The following is a 23,642-nucleotide window of genomic DNA, read 5'->3' as shown; positions in this document are numbered from 1 at the left end:
TACACAGTACCTGCACCTCTTCTTTCTCTTTTTTATCTAGAAGAAAAGCACTGACCCCATCCCTTTCAATTTGCTCTTTAACATTTTGATGAGCAGGTCTTTGAAACTGACTGAGAAGTCTCTCCACCCTCCTGCTTCCCAATATGGAACTCCTGGCTTCCTTGCATGGACCTGTTCCATCTTCTCCAGCTGCTGCTCCCCTTACAGCATCCACATTTGTCCTTTCTCAAGACCCCTTGAATCCCAAGTTTCCTTCTCCATGCCACAGTCAGATCCAAGGCAGAACAGCGACTGCGGAACACTTAAGATTTCACCCAGTAGAGGGGAGTGTCTCACATATGGTGCATGCAAGTTAGCTAATTAAATCATCTGAGCAGCTTTAGGCACTGCCTCGCCAGGTGGAAACAGCATTTTGCCACCCCTTCCTTTAACACCATTACCTTTTCATCTCCATCAGAAGTGCTCAGGGCAAAATACCCCAGCTGTGCAGCAATTTAAATGAATGGAGGACCAACAAGGAACCTAACCGGCTTAGGCAATTCCAAGCAGCGTATCCATCTGGACCTTGGAGATTTCCTGCTCGTCTTCAAGCCATGACTGCATCAAATTCCCAGCTTCAACTGATCAAAAATCCCTTTGCAATCCTCTTTGATCATTGTTTTTCTACTTTCCAGACAAGCATGGCAATTCTTCTCTTGGCCAGGAGTAGGTTCTTCAGCACAAGCCTATTGGGACTATCAGTTATCTGAGAGATCCATTGTAAGTTACCTTCCCTAAAGGGTAGAGGCAATGCCATTTGCTAGCAGCTCACCCAGCTCTTTACCATTTTGCTCTCCGAATGTTCTTGGGCCATAGTTACCATAGACCCCCAGCCAGTAAGGTCAATGTTCAGGGCTGGGAAGAGTTGTGGTCCAGCAACATCTGGAGGGCCACAGGTTCTCCATCCCCTATGCTGGCTAGCTTCTCCAGCCCATTTTCTGGATTATATTGCCTCTGAATTTATCCATTTAGGGAATTCAGGCTGGGATCTGCTGTTCTGTCAAATTGGCATATTGTTACTAATATGTTGTCAGTATTGCCAAAACGACGATGCTTTCGTCACATCTGCTGAACACTCATCCAGGAAGCTTTCAGTGTTTTTAACATTGTTTTTTTCTCATCAAAGCAACAAGTATTCTGGATTTTTTGCCGCATATTTATTCCCATAATAGTTAACCTCTTCATGCCAAACCAGTCCTGCAATCTCATCTGTTTGTGTGATTGTGAACATTTCTTGCTTAATGTTTGTGGGTTCCATTGCACTTCATAGACCAGGCTTCCTCAAACTTGGCCCTCCAGATGTTTTTGGCCTACAACTGCCATGGTCCCTAGCTAGCAGGACCAGTGGTCAGGGATGATGGGAACTGTAGTCTCAAAATGTCTGGAGGGCCGAGGTTGAGGACGCTTGCCATAGACCCCAAAAAGTGGATGTTCAAGAACAGTTAAGCATTTACATAACTTTAACACTATCGAGTCTATGATGCATTGTGACTTAAAGTAAAAACACATGTGGAGACTTCCGGGTTGGCGCCATCGATTAATGGCAGATTCCCTCCAAGCTCCGGAGGGAATCGGCTCTGCAGAGACCAGGTCTTGCCGCTGCGTCGACGCGGGGACCCTTAAAATCACAGGTGCAGAAGCCTGTGAGTGTAGTGACTCGGCGGGCACCATTTGCACCCCAATCTGTGAAGGAGCCTTTTTAGAGGCTTCGGATCAGGGACGGGGTGCGGTGAGAGTTCTCCTGCATCTGCGGAGTGAAGCCGCAAGCCATTATCGGAGAGCGCTGACTTTTTCCTTGGAACATTCGGACTTTAAAACATCAACCCGTGAGTAATACAGAAATAGGAACTTTAAATAAAATTTTAGTGGATCAGGAACGAGCGGGGAAGGGTTAAAAAGGAAGTCCACCCCCCCCCCTCTTCATAAACAACTTAAAGCAAAGGACCTGCTAGCTAAGGTCGAGAGAATCTTTTCTTTCTCTTTAGTAAAAGACTTTAATTCCACGGTTTTGACATTATAAGAATTTCTACTGGAGGATAATAAGATTAATTTTGGGAGCTGAAGTTTCACACCCCCCCCGGACCCGGGAGTGTCCCACGAGAGAGCCTGTTGATGAAATACTGAAAAGTTTGACAGCTGTCAATTTAGCTGTCAAGACGGAAAAAGAGAACCTTGTTTCTGTTACTTCTGTTGGTTAATTTGTAATAATCTGTTGAAAATAAGGAAGGGCTGATACAAAATAATCTGACTTTTGGACTTGAGCTGAAAGGAATATAAAGGAACTAAAATCCCCCTAGAGGGGTTTAGTGACATTACAGGAATGGCTGGAGGAAAGAAAATTCAGGCTGAACTGGACAGAGCATTTGTTCTCTTGGGAAAGTTACAAGGCCAAACCGATGTTTTGGCTACAAATGTTACAACTCTGGACTTAGCAGTAAAGAACATTGTTGAACCTGATAAGGACTTGAAACAGGAAGCCTATTCAACTGAACAAATAGAGAAAACAGAGAGCTTTGACAATATGGAGCAGGTGACATATGTTGCTCCTGAAGAAAAGGAAGGAGGAGCTGAAACTTTGCAGATGTTAAAGGAGAGTTGCAATTTGAGGCCTGACATGATGACAAAAAAGGAAAATAAAAATCTGATGTGGAGAGCCTGGCCTTAATTGGAGGTGGAAGCTGGAGCTTGGGGGACATTTGGACCTGAAAGGAGTATAAAACAAGATTTGAAGTACCCCATAGGCTTTACTCTTAAACATGGAGGTCTGGCTGGTTAAAACATGGATCCTGTTGGGCCAGAGCTTCTTCGAGATTTGGAGTTTAACATTAAGGACTATCAAAAAGACCGACAGAGAGGAACTGAGAGAGATTTGAGAGCCTCGGATGTGAGATCTCCAGGCTAAACAGTATATTGAGACTGATGGATTTTTGTTGAGGACTGAAACCGGGAAAAGGGTGGGTGGAGTTTGGGAATCCAAAGGGGATATAAATATAGTTTGTTCTGTTTTTACTTTGATTTGCTATTGGTATGGAAATTGGGAAAGTCGTGGAAGGGAAATTTTGGTCGACTTTAGGAAAAATGTTTAAGAAAAAATAATGAGGTATAAATATTGATGTCTAAATTTGGATAAGTTAAAATTGGTTATTAAAATGGTCTAAACTAAATGAAAATAAGGTTTGTAAATATAAATTGAGGAAATGGAAGAAAGAAGAAAAGTAAAATAATAACATGTTAGAATAAATTAAATTAAGTTAAAATGGAGAAGTAAGTTAAGGATTTGCTGAGCTAATAATTTAAATTGGAATACAAGAAGGGGAGGCGTGAGGAGGTCTGAGAAACAAGTTAAAAGAAAATAAGTATTTGAACTTTTAAGTGTTTTTAAAGTTTTGTATTTTTGTATTTTTGTTATTTTTTTGTTTATATTTTGTTTTTGTTTTTATATGTTTTTTCCTTTTTTAAAAAAATGGTAATAAATATTCATTTTTTAAAAAATGCAGGATCCAACAAAAAATAAAAAATAAAGTAAAAACACATGTGAAACATCATCTGGGGTTGAATAATTAAGAAGCCTACATGGAACCAGATGGAGGATCCACTGCTTAGTGCTAGGACAACCCCAATTTGAAAATAATTTCTCCTCTGTTTTTTGCACTTTGGTTCAACTCTGTAAAGGGAATTGGGGTTGCTTGTGCGTAAGTGGCCGCTGCTTTTGGCAACGTTCCCTGGCTAAACTTTTCCCTGGCTGAACAGCCCTTTCTCCGTGGCTGTATCAGTCACTGGCAGAATCCGTCAGTGGGCGTTTCCTGAACTTCTTCCAACATAAAAGCTGTTTGACACCAAGTCGCCGCCTAGCCTCCCTGCGCAGAAGTTTTCTGCGCAGAGTGGGTGTGGCCAGTGGAGGTCCTGGGCTCTCCCCGCTGGTCTCTGTGGAAGAGTCTTGGAGCCATCTCTCCGCCGTCCCTTCCGGCTCTCTTTTCTTCCTGGTGTCACGCTGATCTCCTTCCTCCGATGAAGTGTTCCCTCTGTCCCGGCTGGGCCCTTCTCCTGCATCGCTAGGGAGCCTCACCTCCACTCTTGGCTCCGATGGCAGTTCCCTGACAAACTCTAACTCTGATTTCTGGCCACCAACCATTTATTGTTCCTCTCTTTCTCATGCAAGAATTGGGAAAAGCACACTTAGCAGGCCCAGATCTTTCTGGCTCCTTCCCAGCTTGTGAGAAGTTGATTCTCCTAGAATCTTTGGATGAACTGTGGTGTTCTAGATAGTTGTATTATACATGTGTGACCTTATTATAACCCAGACCAATCCTATCTTAAAATCCAATCCCTTACACCTTAGCTCTTATTTTATCTGCTGTTATTTGTTTGTATCTTCCCTGAGTGTTTGTTTTAGTTTGTTAGTTATTAGATATAGTTATTAGATAGGTCCCTTTGATTCACCCCACCCCACTCTGACCCTTGTTGTGTTTGATTTAAATTCAGTATTAAATATTTGTAGGTCTGTGTGTCTCTGATCAATCTTTTCTGCCTTTAGTGGTATAGTTGCGTGTGAGCATTATGTTAGTGTACACTTTCAAATTTCAGTGAAATATTGCCCACTCCACCAAGGATGGAACAAGATCAGTTCTCCCCCATCCTGAATCATGGGATACGTCTTTCTGAGATTTGAGTCTTCATCACCTTCAGAAGGGGCTAGTATACCTGAAAATTCCATCCATTTCTGCCAAAATAAAACTTTTTTTACATACTCCTTATATTCAATGGGGGAAGTATTTGAAGTTTCTAGAAACTGCAGCACAGCTTCATCTCACATCTGAAGTGAAGCGAGTCTTGTCCAAAGTGAAACAGATCCATATCTGAAGCACTTAAGTAAGTGCCAAAGTGACCTTTCCTATGCACATTTTTAGTACAATTGCACTGATTTCTGTTTGTACACCAGCAACGTGCCATGAGATAATGGATTTTTTGCCCAATACACTGTTCTTTGTGTGCCTGTTTCTCCTTTTCTGAGAAATAAATACTAGGTCAATCTTAATTCTATTAGTAATTTCTCGGTTGTTTTTCATTGCAATTGCTTGTCCTAGGGGAAGGGACTGGAGACAACATTATTTTTAACTCCCAACAAAACAATCAATTAATTTCCAGCCCTCTGAAACTCCTATTGATCTCAGACTTTGTAATTTTTTAATCTTTTCTTTTTCTCTTTGTGCTCTGGATGAATACATCAGAGGACCAAAGTCGAGGCATGTTCAAGGTATATTTCTAGAAAGGTGATTATCCTATTTAAAATTTCATTCTGTTACTGAATAGTAATTACATGTCTTCTACCAACAGTCCTTTGAAGTGTTTTCCAAAATTGTACGCAAGCCACAATACGTCAGCATCATGCAAGGAAGCAAGAAAAGAAGAATGTGGGATGGAATTTAGTCTTCTGCCATTCCTGTGTCTACCTTGACTTCTCCCACAAGGAATGAAATATTGAAGGGAAACATCCACATTGTTTTTCTTTAAAAAACCACATATACCTGAGAAACGTAGGAAGTTGCCTTGTACCGAGTCAGACCTTTGGTTCATCTAACTCAATATTGCCTGCTCTGACTGGCAGTGACTTTCCAGGGTTTCAGACTGCAGACATTCCCAGCCCTACACAGAGATGCCTGGGATTGAACCTGGGACCTTCTGCATGCAGAGCACATGTTCTTCCACTGAGCTACCGACCTTCCCGAACATTTATTTGGACTGCAACCAATACTTGAATCCACACAGATTGTTTTTTACTCAGCACTGAAGACAAAACATGGTTGCTTATTGTGTCACAGTTATACCCCAAATGCTTCTTATTTCTTCCTGGACATACCCTATTGTATCACACAGAAACTCAGGACAACACTAAAGAGGGCGCAAGTGTGGACACTGCAGTTAATTTGAAAATCAATATAGCCTCTTCCCCTAATTCAAATTGTTAGAACTGAATAGTAGGAAGTTACTGCTGACAGTAGGAAGTAAATGGCCTCAGTCCAGTATACCTGAAGGAGCGTCTCCACCCCCATCGTTCCGCCCGGACACTGAGGTCCAGCACTGAGGGCCTTCTGGTGGGTCCCTCACTGTGAGAAGTGAGGTTACAGGAAACTAGGCAGAGGGTCTTCTCGGCAGTGGCATCTACCCTGTGGAACGCTCTCCACCAGATGTCAGAGAAAAACAACTACCAGACTTTTAGAAGACATCTGAAGGCAGCCCTGTTTAGGGAAGCTTTTAACGTTTGATGCATTACTGTATTTTAATATTTTGTTGGAAGCTGCCCAGAGTGGCTGGGGAAACCCAGCCAGATGGGCGGGGTATAAATAATAAATTATTATCATTATCATAATCCATCATTATTATCATCATTATTATGACATGTAGTGCAGCAGCCACACACAAACATAACATAAAGCACCTGCCGTTTTAACCAACAATGCTTCCAAATTGTAAGGGAAAGTGATATTTATAGAGACAGTAGAAGCTATAACTCCCATCTGACTTCACTCCCCAGATTGAGAGCTTCCTGGTTCTTTGATTGACAGCAATGTAGGCACTGCCCCACCAAACTAATTCTGTTCTCAGTCCCCCTCCTCATACACCTGCCTCCCTTCCTACTTGCAACCAGCCCCCCACCCCTGGGGGGCACTGCCTTTCTGCTTCTTCCAGCTTAGTCTCAGCATTGTCCTTGTAGAACTCAGCCAGAAGGAGGATGGAGAGTAGAGTTGGCTCTCCAAGTCATCAGCTGTGGCCCCACCTATCGTTGGGCTCCCTGCCTCCTTCCCCACCAGCCCCAATGGACACCAGCCACCTAAGTTTAAGATATTAACTGATGCGAAAGAAAGAGGGGGCTTTGCCCTGCCAGACTTAAGGTTGTACTACGAAGCCGCAGCTTTCTGCTGGCTAAAAGACTGGCTACTTCTAGAGGACACTGATGTGTTAGATTTAGAAGGTTTTAACAATGCATTTGGCTGGCATGCATACTTATGGTATGACAAAGTTAAGATCAATAAGGCCTTTAAGAACCATATTGTCAGGAAAGCAGTGTTTAATGTCTGGACAAAATACAAAGACCTATTGGAAAATAAAACTCCAAGATGGCTATCACCTCTGGAGGCTAAGGCCCGAAAAAGACCCAATATGGAGGCCAAATGGCCGAAATATTGGGAAATAATAGAGAAAGAGGGTAACAATTGGAAATTGCAGAGTTTGGAAAAAATGAAAGATAAAGTGCGAGACTGGTTACATTACGCTCAGATTCAAGAAATTTTTAAAAAGGATAAAAAGTTAGGATTCCAGGTGGAGAAATCGAAGTTGGAAACAGAATTGTTAGAACCTAAGACTAAAGTACTTTCAAGAATGTATAACTTGCTGTTGAAATGGAATACACAAGATGAAATGGTTAAGTCGGCCATGATAAAGTGGGCACAGGATATTGGGCATAATATTATGTTTGAGGATTGGGAAAGGTTGTGGACCACGGGGATGAACTTCACGGCATGTAATGCTCTGAAGGAAAATGTAATGAAAATGATTTATAGGTGGTACATGACCCCAGTTAAACTAGCCAAAATATGCCATGTGCCAGACAACAAATGCTGGAAATGTAAGGAAAATGAAGGAACATTCTTTCACCTCTGGTGGACTTGTCCCAGGGTGAAGGTCTTCTGGGAAATGATATATAATGAGCTGAAAAAGGTATTTAAGTATACCTTCCTTAAGAAACCAGAGGCCTTCCTCCTGGGCATTGTCGGCCAGATGGTGCCAAAGAAGGACCGAACATTCTTTTTGTACGCAACAGCAGCAGCAAGGATACTTATCGCCAAGAAGTGGAAAACTCAAGATCTACCCACTCTGGAAGAATGGCAGATGCAGCTGATGGACTATATGCAACTGGCCGAGATGACTGGCAGAATTCGAGACCTGGGAGAAGAGAGGGTTGAAGAAGATTGGAGGAAATTTAAGATTTATTTACAAAAATATTGTGATTTGGCGGAAAGTTAAGTAGGATGTTTGATCATAAATAATTGGCCACCACAAAATCGGATCGAAATGGGATGTAAAGTGAGATTAAGAGAAACTAATTTACAGAGGATTATATTTAAATGAGTGGTTATAAAATTTGCAAATTAGATGATAAATTGCTGGGAAAAATTTATGATGATGAAAATGGCAGCGGGAGATGTGAGGAAGTCCAAAGAAGTTATGAAACTTTGTTGAGATAAAAGAAAGGTTGTTTATTTCTGTACTTTATTTTGTAAAAACCCCTAATAAAAATTTATTATTATACAATGGACACCAGCCACCAATGGCTGAGAGGAGGTGGCAGACTGGAATGTACCACTTGGGATTTCAGGTAAAGGGATACACTGCTTTTGAATTAGCAATCAATAGTGGCATTCCTCATTTCTGTAGTCCAAACTGGTACAAACCGTTCTGCTATCTCATTCTGTCCCATGTGAAATTGCTTCCTGCTTGTAGAAAAACAGCATATCAGAGAAAAGGTTCTAATTCAGCATTTTGCCTGCTTTACTGGTTTCACTGACTGCTCTCCTTCTCCTTTTTCTTGTCACGGATTACACCCTGGGAGAGGACACATGACCAGGCAGCAACAGCAGAAAATGAAGAGAAGCACAACGAGTGAAGCTTTGGGGCTTGGTGGTGTAGGCCCCCTTCTGGTGTAGGGGCAGGTTCCCTACAAAGCTGACTCCCAATGCCAGCCCTACCAACACATCTCCTGAACATAGTGCTCTGTGCATCTTTTGGACTCCAAGGCCCATCATCTCTGATGGGAGCAGTAGTTCAAGACATCTGGAGGCACCACACTGAAGAAGGCTAGTACATCATGCCACAAAAAGTCCACTGTGGCAAGATAGCCTCCATTTGGAAATTATATACATATGAAACAACCAAGTATTTAAAAGGGAAATGCCATTACATGTGGCTTAAGACTTGAGCAAAGGGGAAAGAAATGTTATACAGTCGTACCTTCGAAGTCAAATGGAATCTGTTCCAGAAGTCTGTTCGACTTCTAAACATTCAGAAACGAAATCGTGGCTTCTGATTGGCTGCAGGAAGCTCCTGCAGCCAATTGGAAGCTGCGGAAGCTGTGCCGGAAGTTCAGCTTCTGAAAATCGTTCAAAAACTGGAACACTCACTTCAAGTTTCGATTGTACAGAAGCCGATTTGTTCAGGAGCCAAGGCATTTGAGATCCAAGGTACAGCTAATCATATATAATCATACACCGGTATACACTTTCCTGGGAGTAACTTCCACTTCGTTCAATGGTATTTCCTTCTGAGTAGACATGTATAGGATTGTACTGCATGTTAGGGCTTTGTATCTGTCATTTATTTTCAATCCGTACTTTTGTTCAATATGGGGGTGGAATCCATTTTCAAAAAGGACACCTGAAATTGGTTTCTTCATCAACAACAGAGAGAAAGATTAAAGTGGACATTCTAAGTACATATTATTAATCACTGCCCAAATGTATATTAACCAATAACGTTCCTTTTACCTGGAACAATAATTAGGTTAGGGAGAAATAACAAATTGACTCAGGAGCTGGGACGCGTCCAGGACTGCCCCTGCAGGAGATCAGGACGATGTGGGGATGTGCGAAGCTGGAATATGAAATAACATGTGGTCAGACCTGTCCCAGGCTTGTGCAATTGTTGCCAAGATGAAGTGAAATCATTATTTTTATTTATTACACTTGTATCCAGGATGGAAGGATTTAAATCAAGGCCATTTTAATCCCTGATTTAAATAACAAAGTGGGGGGAAAGTCTGGTTTAAATCCTTAATTTATGTCATCATCATTACCCCCATTTTGAAATATATTTCCTGGACAAGCTTTCAAACTAACTGGTTGCTGTGATTAATAATTAAAGCAAATTGTTTTGCAGCTCGGCGAAGCCTTTGTACAACCTAGGAACATGATCCAAAGCCTTCGCCCAGGCAGCCCTTGAGTCCTTTTGTACTGTAGAATTGCATCTGCTTGGAGAAAAGCTGTGCTCTCAGTGGGACTTACTTCCTGGTCAATGTGCGCCATAATAGGCTGTAAGTGCCCAGAGCTTTCCAGAGGGAAGTACAAGCAGCAGGGCCAAATCAAATCATAGCACACAGAGTTGTAGAGTTGGAAGGGACCCCGCAGAGCATCTATTCCAACTCCTCACAATGTAGGAATCTCAACACACACAGTCCCATAGTATTTCTTCATGGGATAGGAAGTAAATGTCTCAACTATTTATCGCCAGGCCAGGCCAGTTGGGCACAGGTTACCATTGGAAATACGGTGACGATCTGGCATGCTATCCAGAAGGAAGTGCTTTAGCAAGGGCATCACTTTAATGGGAATGCAAAAGGGGAGAGGTTCAGCTTGCTGTGGTGGCTCCATTTAGGACAAATGTGTCACATGGGGGCTGGGTTTGCATGGAAGAATTTGGATCAGAAAGAATTTTAACAAGGATTATCCACATACACAGGTAAGGAAACCGTTTTCTGCAAGTCTGAGCTTTGTCTGCCCCATAAATTCTTCTGGCATTCTCTCTCCCTCTCTCTTTTGGTATGTATATCTCTGTATGCAGATATGTAGGTAGGTAGATTAATAGATACACAGATACACACAGATGCATGCACATACTGTGTGTAACGCACCATGCACGTATACTGTATATAATATTTTTTTTTAAATGCTATCAAGATGCAATCACAGAACATATGTATGTTGTGCTTGTTTTAGGAATGTAATTCTATTATTGATTTTATGCTGCCCAGTGTCATTACCATTCATATAGGGACATGGGTGGAGCTGTGGTCTAAACCACTGAGCCTCTTGGGCTTGCCGATCAGAAGGTAAGCAGTTTGAATTCCTGCAGTGGAGTGAACTCCCATTGCTCTGTCCCAGCTCCTGCCAACCTTGCAGTTTGAAAGCATGCCAGTGAAAGTAGATAAATAGGTACCACTGCGGCAGGAAGGTAAATGGTGCTTCTGTGCACTCTGGTTTTCGTCACGGTGTCCCGTTGCACCAGAAGTGGTTTAGTCATGCTGGCCACATGACCTGGAAAGCTGTTTGTGGACAAACACCAGCTCCCTCGGCCTGAAAGCGAGATGAGCGCTGTAACCCCATAGTCGCCTTTGACTGGACTTAACTGTCCAGGGGCCCTTTACCATTCATATATTGAACACCTGAGTGGTATTACCACATATCTTACCACATTGCCATTCTAAGAGATTGAGGGAGGTGTTCTTGCTGAGTTCCAGCACCTCTTTTTCTAGACAAATTACACTGAGTCATAATCTACCCATACACACTTACTATGTATACATTTGTTTTCCCACCAGTTAGGCTCACCTGTTGGAGAGGCCATTAGGATTCCCCTGTGCTCTGTGGAAGGCTTGCAAAGTGCTGGAAGTCAACAAGCTCTTTCTGTTTCAGGGTCTGGGAGGCTGCTGCCTTTGGGCTGCCTTTCCATTTTAAGTGCATTTATTCCCTTCCAAGGTCAGCTTCAGATATTCAATTATTGCATCTTGAGTAATATAAAACATGTATTACGTGCATGAGCATGAGCACACATGCATCACACACACACTTACTTCCAGTGGCTATTAAAACAAAATCCTTTGAGTCTATGGCAGCGGCAGGAGCAGCTACAAGCAGCACCTCCTGTTACAGGGGATCTCGTTTCATGGGCCAAAGCAAGAAGTCACGAACAGTTCAGTAATTCAGAAATAATCTCCTCCGTAAAGAAGAGACCCTGCACTGGCTCCCCTGGGGGTTTCCCCTTTCCTGGCCCAAACAGCTGTGTTGGTATTTAGACATAGGATACCAGCTCAGCTTCAAGTTCCAGCACAGCCTCGACTCACATCCTGCAGGCTTTAAAGTTCCCAGATGGTCTGCACAGGGCTCAGCCAGCCAGCAAGTGCTTCTATCTGGTGTATAATGCTTTGGAATGCATGTGTGTCAGGGGGAAAGTTGGAAGGAAAAGGAGGAGGAGGAGGAGGAGGAGGAGGAGGAGGAGGAGGAGGAGGAGGAGAAGAAGAAGAAGAAGAAGAAGAAGAAGAAGAAGAAGAAGAAGAAGAAGAAGAAGAAGAAGAAGAAGAAGAAGGCGGAGGAGGAGAAGAAGAAGAAGATTCCCAGGACATTTCCTTTCTCATCTCTTCCCTACTCTCAGACAGAAACAATCCTATCCTTGACCTGAGTAGTTAGTTGCCTTACATAGTAAAGGACCCACCAATTTGCCCCAGGATGCACCTGAGCGGAACCACATGGTCCACTAGAAGGGATCAAAGCTACAGGTTGCCCAAGCTGCCAGAAAGCCACAAGGTAGATGCTGGAAACGGTTCCTGTCTTGGCTTCTCTCCATGCCCATCCAGCTGCTTTTGGACATGTAGTCCTGGGCCTGTCCATTCAACATGCACAATATCACTCCCAATTAGGAACGGGGAGAAATTCTATTCAGTTGGCATCTGAATGTCATTCTAACCTGAAATATACTCGGAGTCGAGAGTGGATTTCATGCTCTTTATTCAGCTCATAGTGGTGAGGAGGAATGGAAGTTCCCCCTGAATGTCTGCTTTATATACATTATTTACACAATGGGCCCCATGTGATTGGCTAATTCCGGGATTCTCCTGTGGGTTGCGGATTCACTTCCACCTGGAGCTGGATTGGGTGGCTCCTGTGGACCAATCAGACTGCTGCATTCTGAATCCTATTGTTCTAGGACCAATCAGACTGCTGCATTTTGGATCCTATTCAACTCAATACATAAAATAAACCATTTGCACCTCCCAAAACAAAATACAAACCAAAATGCACCTATCCTTCAAAAGTCACATTTCTCCAAATTTCTCAATGCAGTTCTCCACCCTCCACCCCCCAAAAAGATGGGGAAAGTAGGCATAAATAATTCATATATTAGTGAAGATATCATACAGAAATGCACTATATGACAAAAAGTGTCTTGCAAAAATAAGACAAGATTGCTTGCAAAAATGGGTATGTTCAGAGAAATGTGGCACTAAAACGCTGATGAATTTCCATGAGGACTTTTCAGCTGCTGTCTTGAAAATGGATCCAGCCCACATTGCCATTTCATGTTCAGTATCATGCCAGTAAATCTACCTCCAGTTCTCTTAATGTCCACTTTAATGACTGTAATAATGATTTGGATTGGACTGGACTGGAAAGTCCACTTTTCAGATTGACAGCTTCTACCTCCAGTCAGAATACTGCCTTTCATCACTATTCTGTTCGTGTCCTACATTCATCATTTGCTTTTTCAACTGATCATTTGGAGGGGGGGTCTTTAAAGCCCAGAAAGGTGTCTGTTGTCCCCAAACACTCAGCATTGGGGGGGATAATATCCCCTGGAGATGTTCCATCTCTTTTCCTTAGAAAATACCACGCTGACTTAAACAGTCCTGGAAAAAAGCAAATGAGAGACCAAGGCAAATGCATGACATTGAAGGTTCAGAAATGCCAAGTTCAGTAGCATGCATAAAAACCATCTTAACCTTCCAGGTCATGAGATCAGCAGCTGGAAGTGGAAAATCACCACCAATAAATTGTAATGGAGTGGAGTGATGAATGCTACTTAGAACGAGTGGATTTCAGAAGAGTATCAGCAGCTGCTTAAAAGGCAAGGCAGCACTGAACAGAAAATGCCCATGTATTTACTATCAGGATACTCTGAATGCACAACTGCCCGTCTCTTTTTCTATTAAACTTCAGTCTGTCTCCATTTTTCTCCTCCTAGTGATGTTGCGCAATGAGGGGGGATCGTATTGGAATAATCAGCAGAATAAAGAGATGAGGAACCTGGGATTTTGATGGACACAAGTGGAGCTCAGTGAGAAAGATATCACCCCAAAACAGGCCTCCAAAACTTGCAACTGATCCATCAAGCTGAGCGTAGCCCACCAACTGCCTATGATGATCCACAGTAAGGACTTAACATACCTCCTGTTTTCTGTCTGCTTGGGACTCAGAAAACAACGGGAGTTGTCAAGCACCTGTAGGACACAGGAGCTGAGCTGCATTAAGCTTCATGGGTCACAAGCTGGGCAGCTGATGGTTGCAGCTGCTTTTATATACTGCCCTTCCTCCCATTTGAGCCTGAGGCTGCTAACATCCATCCCAATATGCCTAAAACAATAATTAAAATAACCATGAACAACAGGATGCAATGTAGCAGACATTAGAGAGTATACAGGTCAACTCCAGCTATGTACCAAAAACCCAAAGATATAAGTATATTTAGAGTTGTTGCCTGGATGATAACATGGTGGAGGATGGGGGTGGGCAGCCAAATCTCCACAGGGAGGGAATTATTTGTGTTACTCAGAAGTCACCTAATGCTGTTATCTGATGATGGGTCTGAAGGTAGGAACAGAACCACAGCAACATAGTGCTTCCAACTCAAAACCCACAGAGTCATTCCTGAAGGATAAAATCTTCAATGGGTTCAAAAATGATGGAGAGATCAAGGAGAATCTAGAGGGCAGCACTTGCCAGCCCTAACTGTCTCCCAATGAAGGTCATCAGTCAGGATGTCCAAGGATGTTCCTGTACCATACTCAGGAATGTCCTGCTGATGGATCACCTTTCCCACCATGATGTGAGGTAAGGAGGAAAACCAGAAATGCAGAAGGTGGGAGACAGCAATGGGTCCACCTTTAAGTTCTTGTGGCACTCTCAGCAAACACAGGGGAGGGGTTTTGCTCAGAAAACCATCCATCACCTTTCTGTGGGAAGGGTCATAACCCAATGGTAGAGCCTCTGCTTTGCATGCAAGTTCAGTCTCTGGCATCTCTACGTAGGACTGTCCCCCAATTTGACACCCTGTATGACCACTGTTGGACAATGTGGACAATACCAGAAATGGTATGAGGCTGCATCCTACAGTCCTGTGTTTCTTTTGTTGACCAGAGATCCTGTGATTGGTAGTTTCGGTTTCTCCTGGCTGAATGAATCCAGATGAATTAAAACCACAAATCCCAGAATTCATGGTAGTACCAAAGGTTTCTGAGCAAACTCGGGAGATCTCCCTTTTGTGGTGGGGAAAGTCAGGATGAAATTGTTATTCAGCAGGGGTGAAAGGAGCTTGGGTAAGTCCAAAAGCCGCTGCAGGGAAATAACTAATTGGGAGACTAACTAAAATGTCACAAAATAGGGAGGGAGCTTTTGATCTCCTTAAGTGATGCTGAGTAGGCAGCTGTGTGAGAAAACGTCTGATATTCCATGCTGTAATCCAGTTCATCTCCAGCTTCAGTCACACGAGATTGTCAGTATAACGAAGAAACACACGGTAAAGATTGAAAACAGTTTGTATGACCCCATGGGTCTTTTTGAACTATATGAAATTCTTCATGACCTGTAGTCAACTTTGGGGGTCAAATTCTTTAGCAGTGTTTGTGGGTCTTTCCGTTTTGCAGTCATTTGTTGCTGCTACCTGTGAAGAAGAAGAAGAAGAAGAAGAAGAAGAAGAAGAAGAAGAAGAAGAAGAAGAAGAAGAGGAGGAGGAGGAGGAGGAGGAGGAGGAAGAGGAGGAGAAGTTTGGATTTGATATCCCGCCTTTCACTCCCCTTCAGGAGTCTCAAAGCGGCTAACATTCTCCTTTCCCTTCCTCCCCCACAACAAACACTCTGTGAGGTGAGTGGGGCTGAGAGACTCCAGAGAAGTATGACTAGTCCAAGGTCACCCAGCAGCTGCATGTGGAGGAGCGGAGACGCGAACCCGGTTCCCCAGATTACGAGACTACTGCTCTTAACCACTGCACCACACTGGCTCTCGCCAGTGACAGTAGTAAGAGGAGCATTCTTTATTTTCCAGTGGCAATTCTCTTTTTCCCAAACTACTTGTAGACACAGCAGCATCATTCAAGGTTGATGGACAGGTGCTTCATTCCTTCTTGGGGGCGCCTAGTTTGTGACTGTGGCAAACAAATATGCTGCACTAGTTGACTCTTTTGTCTGACCAAGTCTGTTCTTCTTATATTCTTAGGCTCCTTAGAGCAAAGTTCCTGGTGCAGAAGCTCTTAGGATGAGCAATTCCATGGTTAAGAACCACATGAGGGCCCATACTCCAGCAGAGGAACAATCTAAAAGAGCCACCTGGACCCACTGCTGTGAGGATTTAGACTTACTGGGGAAACTCAGGTCAATGGAGGCTGCCTTGACCGTTGGCCCTCCAAAATAGTGGATAAGAGCATTGCACAATCTGCATATTGATAACTTTGTGAACAATCTTAAGGACAGAAAAAGAATTGTTTTAAGTCTGCAGTGGGCAAACTTTGGCCCTCTGGATGTTGCTGAACTGCAACTCCCACCAGCAAGGGCTGCTGGGAGTTGTAGTTCTGCAACATCTGGAGGGTCAAACAGTCTCCACATCTGTTTTAAGTTGATGCAAAATCAATTACTGTGTCTCACCCTTAGGGCACGTCCACACCATACGTTTAAAGTCCTCTTACACCAATTTAACAGCCATGAATTCTTCTGAAGAAGCATGGGAAGGATAATTTGTTAAGGGTGCTGGGAATAGTAGTTCTGTGACTACTCCCAGCACCTATAGCAAACCACAGTTCCCATGATTATTTGAGGGAAGCAACGTCAGTTTAAAGTGGTATGATACTGCTTTAAATGTATAGTGTGGATGTGACCATCATCAAATTTCAAGCAACAGCCTGTAAGCTTAATGTCTGTGAGCACCAAGAGAAAAGGAAATGGGGAAAAAAGGGAGAAGGAACTGTTTTCTTTTTTTTCTTTTTTTCCTTCTTCCTTTCATCTTCGCCCACCAGTAAATAAAGGGGATAAGTGGAAGGTTGACTCAAGCACTTCACTTCCCCAAGACCCTCCCTTTCTCCTGCTTTCATCTGCAACCACCAAAACCCAAATGCAAGACACATGATCTGGGACAAAGGGAATCTATGATTCCCCAACGGCCTGCAAGTCAGCAGGGCAGGCTGCCCTTGCTTCAAAGCCATTGAGCTGTGAATGTCTTTAACATGTGACACTGCTTAAATTCTAAATGTTCCAGAATTTTGGCCTCTAGGCCATCATGAAACGTCAAAGTGAACAACAGCATCTGGAGCTAGGGACTGGGAAAGTGGGGCAGGGCTCAGTTTTCATGCCGCCCTAATTACTTTCGAAATGTGTCCTGTTGAAATCAAGTTGTATAAGGGAGGATAGAAAGAACTGGGTATGTTCACCTGGAAGAAAAGAGGATTAAGGGGAGACATAAGAGTGGCTATTCCAGATGTGAAGGGCTGGCCGGGTGGAAGATGGAATAAAACTTGTCCGCTGTTGGTCCAAGGGGGCAGGACTGCAGCCAAATGAGTGGAAATAGCAGGGAAGCAGATTTTGGGCATCTGAATTTATTAGGCATCTGCTGTTGTTTTTCAATGCTGCTGCTTGAATTGTTGCTGTTTTTGTCAAATGTTTGGTATTTTAGGCTGCATAAGGCAGTCCTATGCCTGCTTACACAAGAAGAAGCCCCATTGGAATCATCAGGACTTACATCTGAGAAATCAAGTATAGACTCAGGCTGGAGAAGTCTCCAACAATCATGTTAAGGCTTTTGGAAACATTGTCGGGAAAGGTTTATTCAACATTGCTCATGAGTTGTATTGATGTTCCTTTCTCCATAAATTGATTGTATTTACTATTTTACCATATTGCATTCAGCTTCCTTATATAACAGTCATATTCACTTCCAGATGAACTATTTTTGTAACAGCTATCTCCATACCATGAAAGTGAGTTTTCAAAAACAATGGTATGAGCTCTAGATGTTGTGGTTTGTACTGAACAAATTCTACATGAAATCATTTTTCCTATGGTTCCATATATTTCTAATATATCATCCCCACACTCTCTTTTCTGGTGGAGAATCTGAATTCTTAAACTTTCCTCTGTAGGGGACGCATTCTGAGCCCTTGATGTCCATCTCTATACCCACTTGATTAGCTGATGTCTTTATGAAGCATCTGCTCTTATTAAGCCCCAGAACAACAATTCATAAAAAACTAGCTTCAATTTTTTTATGTGGATGGATATTTCAGCTTGCATTGTACATAATTATTTCTTATACCAAATAAAAGTGAAAAACTGCATGTTTTGACAGTTTCACCATCTTTCACACTGATTACAATATTGATTTTCCTGAGATGATTTGGGTATCCCCATCTTTGGCAACAAAAACTAATCTGCTGTTAATAATTGCAGTTTGTCGGGCCGAGCTGATGAAATATCTTAATGGGAAGAAATGTGAATGGGTGCGACATTTCTGAGTGCTGGAGATCCAGTGAATTGAAAAATGAGTTACGCCTGATGGGTTTAGTGGAATTCCTGTTGAGCAATTATATTCCATAAGGGTCCTTCATTGTACAATGTGCTATCAATTTTCACTTTATACAGTAGAGGGGATAATGGCTTCAGGTGCAGACTATGAGTTGGTTAGGTTCTCTCTCTTTTCGGCTGGGGAATAGAACAGTGATTGTTTAACATCTGACTTTTCTCACATAGTTCTCACATTTAGATTTAGTGCTGCATTTTGCATGCATCATAGATATGATCTGGGTTTTCATTCTCAATGACAGGAACGTAGCTTATCTCTAAAAACTAACAACCCATGGATACTAAAGAGCTGTCGTCAAATGGAACAAACTTTTTGAAACCCTCCACAGGCCATTTCTAGGTATTACGATTCTGCAGAACTCTAAACTCTTCCGCAGATGTATGTTTGTAAGAAGACTGCCTCTTTCCAAAAAAAAGCCCAAGTTGCATACTCAATGCAGCATGCAGAATGGTTTAAAAGTAATAATAATAATAATAATTTTTATTTATACCCCACCCTCCCCAGCCAAGGCCAGGCTCAGGGTGGCTAACAAGCAATAATAAAAACAAGTTGAATGCATTAAGATGGTTAATCGTGTGCTTTCACATTATCCCACATTCTACAAGTTAAAACAAATCTAAAATATAAAAGTGTGGTTGAATTCTAATTACATCAGTCACGGGAAAATAAAAAGAAGAAAGCATTTTAATTTCTTTTGTTTGGCCCACTTTAATGCACGCACAAAGTTGGCTTAATCTACTGACATAACACACAGTTTGCCGACATCATGTGTGGAGGCTCCACTGGAATGGACATTTTATTGCTGTATTTCATGAAAGATGACATGTTGGTGCCAAACCAATCACTTGGTATGCCTTTCAAATCTTTTCCCATCCAGAAGGGCCCTGGATGGGTGCAGCAGTGGATGCCATGGTGTTGCTGCATCACTGACCCCCATCTGACTGAGTTGCTGCAAGCATACTGGCATGGAGAAGAGTTAGGGGTGTGGCAGCAGTAGGGGTCTACACTTCAGCAACTCAGTTGAATGGAGCTCAGGTGAGCCGTGCAGCCCTGCCCTGCCCCACCACCTCATCCTCAATACTGGAGGGAACGATCCCATCTATTTCATGGTTGGTGTGGCCTTGCTAAAGCAGTAGATAAAATGAAGACATTATAAAGTACACCAGTAATATACAATGGTAGCCTGCTACTCAAAAGAGGAAGATTAGTCAATCTTTGGTAGAAAATCCATGAATTTCTTTAGCCATGGCCTTGTCCAGTCTACTCACAGCTTGCCACAATGTAGTTCGTACTGTGGAAAGACCATCTAGTTATGGGTCCAACATAACCTGGTCCTGTATTTCTGTCTGGATCCTTTCCATTCAGCCTAGTAAGGCAGAATCCAGTATGACTCCAGCTATGAAGGCTTTCCTGCTGCCGAAGGTGATGTATTTTATATGTTAGGGAAATGTCAATATGACTGTTTTAGTTTGCTAGCAAAATGCAATCTATTTATGTAATGTTTTCAATATATTTCTTACTACATCTGTCTTTTGCCTGTATACTGACTTGACTGTTTTTATGAGCCTCTTTGAGCATATTTGGAAAACTGACAAATAAATAACCTTGATGATAACAATGATGAAATCCCCATCAAATTTCTAATATCCTCCCTACCTATTCCACCTGTTGCCCCACTTTCTCCTCCCACCCCACAAAATGCCGTGTCATAGCTAGAACCTGAGGATCATCTAAAGATGGTCTTGGAAATGTTGTTGCATGTCACACCCTGCAAAGGCAAGTTTGTACTCACCAGTCCATAGCAACTGCAACAATTGCCCAGCCATAATTACTGGTCATGACAATCTCTTGACAATCTAGTGACATTCACAACAACAGCATCTCACTCCTTTGTTTTACATTTTATTACATTTCCACTCTGTGGTGAGACATGCCTTCGCATCCACATTTTTCAGACAGAGGGCTGTTGAAAAGTGTTGTTGAAATCAAAGATTGTGGGGCTATTTTGATTTGCTAATGAAACTTTTGTTTCTCCTTTCAAAAAACAAATGAGGGACATTGGAACATTTGGACTCGATCTGAGCTGTTCATCCGTCAACTGTAAGATTGCCGCTGAGCCCAATATATACTTGGAACTGGCTCCTCTGAATGAAACGAAGGAATGTGTCACTTTCCCTATTAGTAAGAAATGAAGTCCTCAAAGACGACCTGCATGGATAAATGATATGTGCAGCAGATGTTAAAACAGAGGGAGTGGGTAGAAACAAGCTGGCTCGCGCAAAACAAAACAAAAACACAACACAAAAATTAAAAACCTGTTTCTCTTTGACATTTTGCTCAGCTGCCTCCCAAATCTTCTAGGAAAAACATTTTTTTCTAATTTTGTTATTCTGGACTAATCTTAACTTGCTTTTATCTAAAATTATGTGCATTTTTAACATCTGCACATATTTTGGAAACACTCGAATGCTGTTGCTTGGGGAAACTGAAATCACATTGAAAAACTCTTTGCAAGGCAGTGAAGAAGGAGCTTCTAAGGATCCTGAGTAGGGAGGATTTAATCCTCTGAAATAGAGGCAAACTGGCATGCTAATAAGGCAAACAGAGAAGGCATGGGATGGGGGAAAGGCACCCCAGAATAAGAGGATTATATGCCTAGAGGATGTCTGCGGTGGAATGGCTATAGGGCTGGTCACTCTTAAAATGATGAAATAACTTTCCATCTTTGATTGCTTTATTCTGCTTCAGAGCCTTCAAATACACAGCTGACTTTATCCTTCCCCCATTTCCCTTTCCAGTGATGTCCACCCCATGGCAAATATTATGGGCTATGAATGATTCAACCTGCATTAATTCAGTGCAAAAGCAAGAGCTGCGAGTCAAACATACACTTCAAGTTGCTAGCCCTGGTTGTTTGAGTAATGCATTTCAAAATGTGTACATAATTATCTGCAAAATTAATTGTTGATAAAATAAAAGTTCTCTGCCCCTGCATGGCTTTCTTGAGTTTGATTTGTGGCTCCCAGACATTTAGAGTGTTTTTCAACTAAACAATTGTGTTGATGGAACGACTGTCTTTCTCCGCTCTCTCTGTCCCCCCCAATGTGTCCCTTGCTGCCCCCAAAACTACCCCAGAGGGTTGAGGGACCCCCCCCCCCCAGAACAGTCTTAGTGGGTATGTGGAGGGAGGAGGGGGGAAAGTCCCAGCACAAAAGCAGAAGTAATTCCTCATGCCCAGTGGTTTGATTGAAGACCACCCATACACACTCACTGTTTCTTAACTTGTATCCCTACATTTCCTATATATTACTGCCATTCTTCATACTGCCACAATCATCTCTCACACCCTACCCCCCAAAAAATCCCCACCAAATGTTCAAAAACCATGTTGAATCAGAAGAAGCAAAATGAACAACTGATTTGCATCCTTCAGGTTGGAGAGCAAGTAAAAGAGGGCTTTCTTAGTCCAGGTTAACATGTGATTTAATAAGGACAGGTACCTTGGAACACAGATTTCAGTTTCTTGCTCAGCACTTCGATTCTTGCCCAGCTCTACTATCCATGGGCTTGCATCCAGAGGCATGTACTAAGCCCTCTGTCTCTGTGAGCCAAACTCCCAAGCTGAAAAGCCCACACACATGGAATTTGTGAAACCAGCACTAAGGATTTCATGTCAAACTGACTCTTTTGCTTCCTTGTTTTCATCTCTGGATTGAAGCAGGCAATGTATGGTGGCCTGGGGGAAAGTCTGTAATAAGGAACGCTGAAGTTTTCAGATAAAATGTAATATAGTTAGTTCTATTTGGAGCAGATCCTTTAGGGAAGCTCATCACCAATCTAGCCTCCAAAGAAGCTTTTGCAGCCCATTCATCAAATTCAGAATTGCTTCTGGTACAGGAACGGTTGAGGAGGGGGAGGAATTGGGCTGTATTTCATCAGTGCTGGTTCTCCTGCTGGTTCATATAGGCCCATACAGTTTGGAGGCCACATAACCAGCCTCCTGCTGGTTCATATAGGCCCATACAGTTTGGAGGCCACATAACCAGCCTCCTGCTGGTTCATATAGGCCCTGACTGGTGCTTGACTCTCTTGACCACTGATGCTGAGCCTGGAAGCACTCATAAAGGTCACTCATGCTCCCAGAATCTTATTGACTAAAAATATATATGAAAAGATAGAGTAGCCAAGGAATGAGGAGAAGGCTTCAGACACTTCCTGCCTAAGGGGCTATTTGCTGGAACGTTCTGCCAAGAAATGCATTGGGGGAAGCAGATGTTAGTGTCCAAGTGCAGATGTGAGCATCCGAGATCAAGGCCAAGATACAGACGTTTAAAAACTTGGCCAAACACCGGACAACAGATCAGCTTCTGGAACATTTGATCAAAGATTTCAGTCCTCAAAACACATGCCCTTTAGTACTCTCCTTGAAGTGACTTTGTAGGCTGCGGGGTTTTTATCCGACTGTTCCAGAATAAATTGGTTGAGGATTGTAGCCAAAGGCATTTAAACAATGTGGCTTTGAAAGCAAACACACAGTTAATTATGTAATGGGGGCGGGGTCTGATGCTCAGATAAGAAGTAATCAGTCTAACTGCCTTTTCTTAACTTGTTTCCATAAGGAATTGTGTGCAGGGTGGTGGTAGATTGTAACTCCAGGTGCTTGTATGAATTTTAAAAAGTACTACTGTGCATATAGTTTTTTACAGTATGTAGAGAAAAGCAGTGATGGATTATTACGATTATTACTTGGAGCCAGGATGTGGACTATGGACTGGTCTGGACCTCTAAGAATTAAGCTTTTTCCATCCTGTATTGTGGTATAAATATCATACTTGATCCAAGACGTCTACACTCTTAATCCATCCACCCCTTGGGCAATATGAATTCTTTCATATTTCTCAGTGCATACAGTTTGGAGGCTACATAATTGTTCAGATCTATTGAGCCTCAGAACTATGCAGCGTGAGTTTAATAAAATGGCACTGGGCTGTCTGTCATTGTGGTTTGAAGTGGAACCTCGCTATCTAACAGTGAGGAAATGAAGCATTAAGGAGGAAATCCAGGCACTGCGGTGAATGTGTGAAAGACATCACTCAGGGAAGTGGCTCGTCTAGCAGACAGGAGGGATGTGTGCAAAGACATGAAGGAAAATAATTGAAAGCAAATCTAGGCTTTTAAATATCAGAGCAGAGGAAGAGCCTACTGGATCGGGCTGGTCAC

At 42.6% G+C, this 23,642-nt stretch overlaps 2 long non-coding RNA genes across 2 annotated transcripts; both read left to right on the top strand.

Annotated features, from left to right (window-relative positions):
• Positions 1-17,136: 17,136 nt before the first annotated feature.
• Positions 17,137-18,191, top strand: LOC310837473. The gene is made up of 2 exons (XR_014560554.1): positions 17,137-17,264; positions 17,517-18,191. It is a non-coding gene; the product is annotated as an uncharacterized lncRNA (long non-coding RNA).
• A 783-nt stretch (positions 18,192-18,974) lies between these two features.
• LOC310837468 lies at positions 18,975-21,416 on the top strand. The gene is made up of 2 exons (XR_014560551.1): positions 18,975-19,844; positions 21,221-21,416. It is a non-coding gene; the product is annotated as an uncharacterized lncRNA (long non-coding RNA).
• Positions 21,417-23,642: the final 2,226 nt, after the last annotated feature.

The sequence above is a fragment of the Podarcis gaigeae genome (genome assembly GCF_964106915.1).
Source record: "Podarcis gaigeae genome assembly, chromosome: 1".
Taxonomy (NCBI): domain Eukaryota; kingdom Metazoa; phylum Chordata; class Lepidosauria; order Squamata; family Lacertidae; genus Podarcis; species Podarcis gaigeae.
The sequence above is the reverse complement of the archived record's forward strand: the minus strand, read 5'-3'. Positions and strand labels throughout refer to the sequence as shown.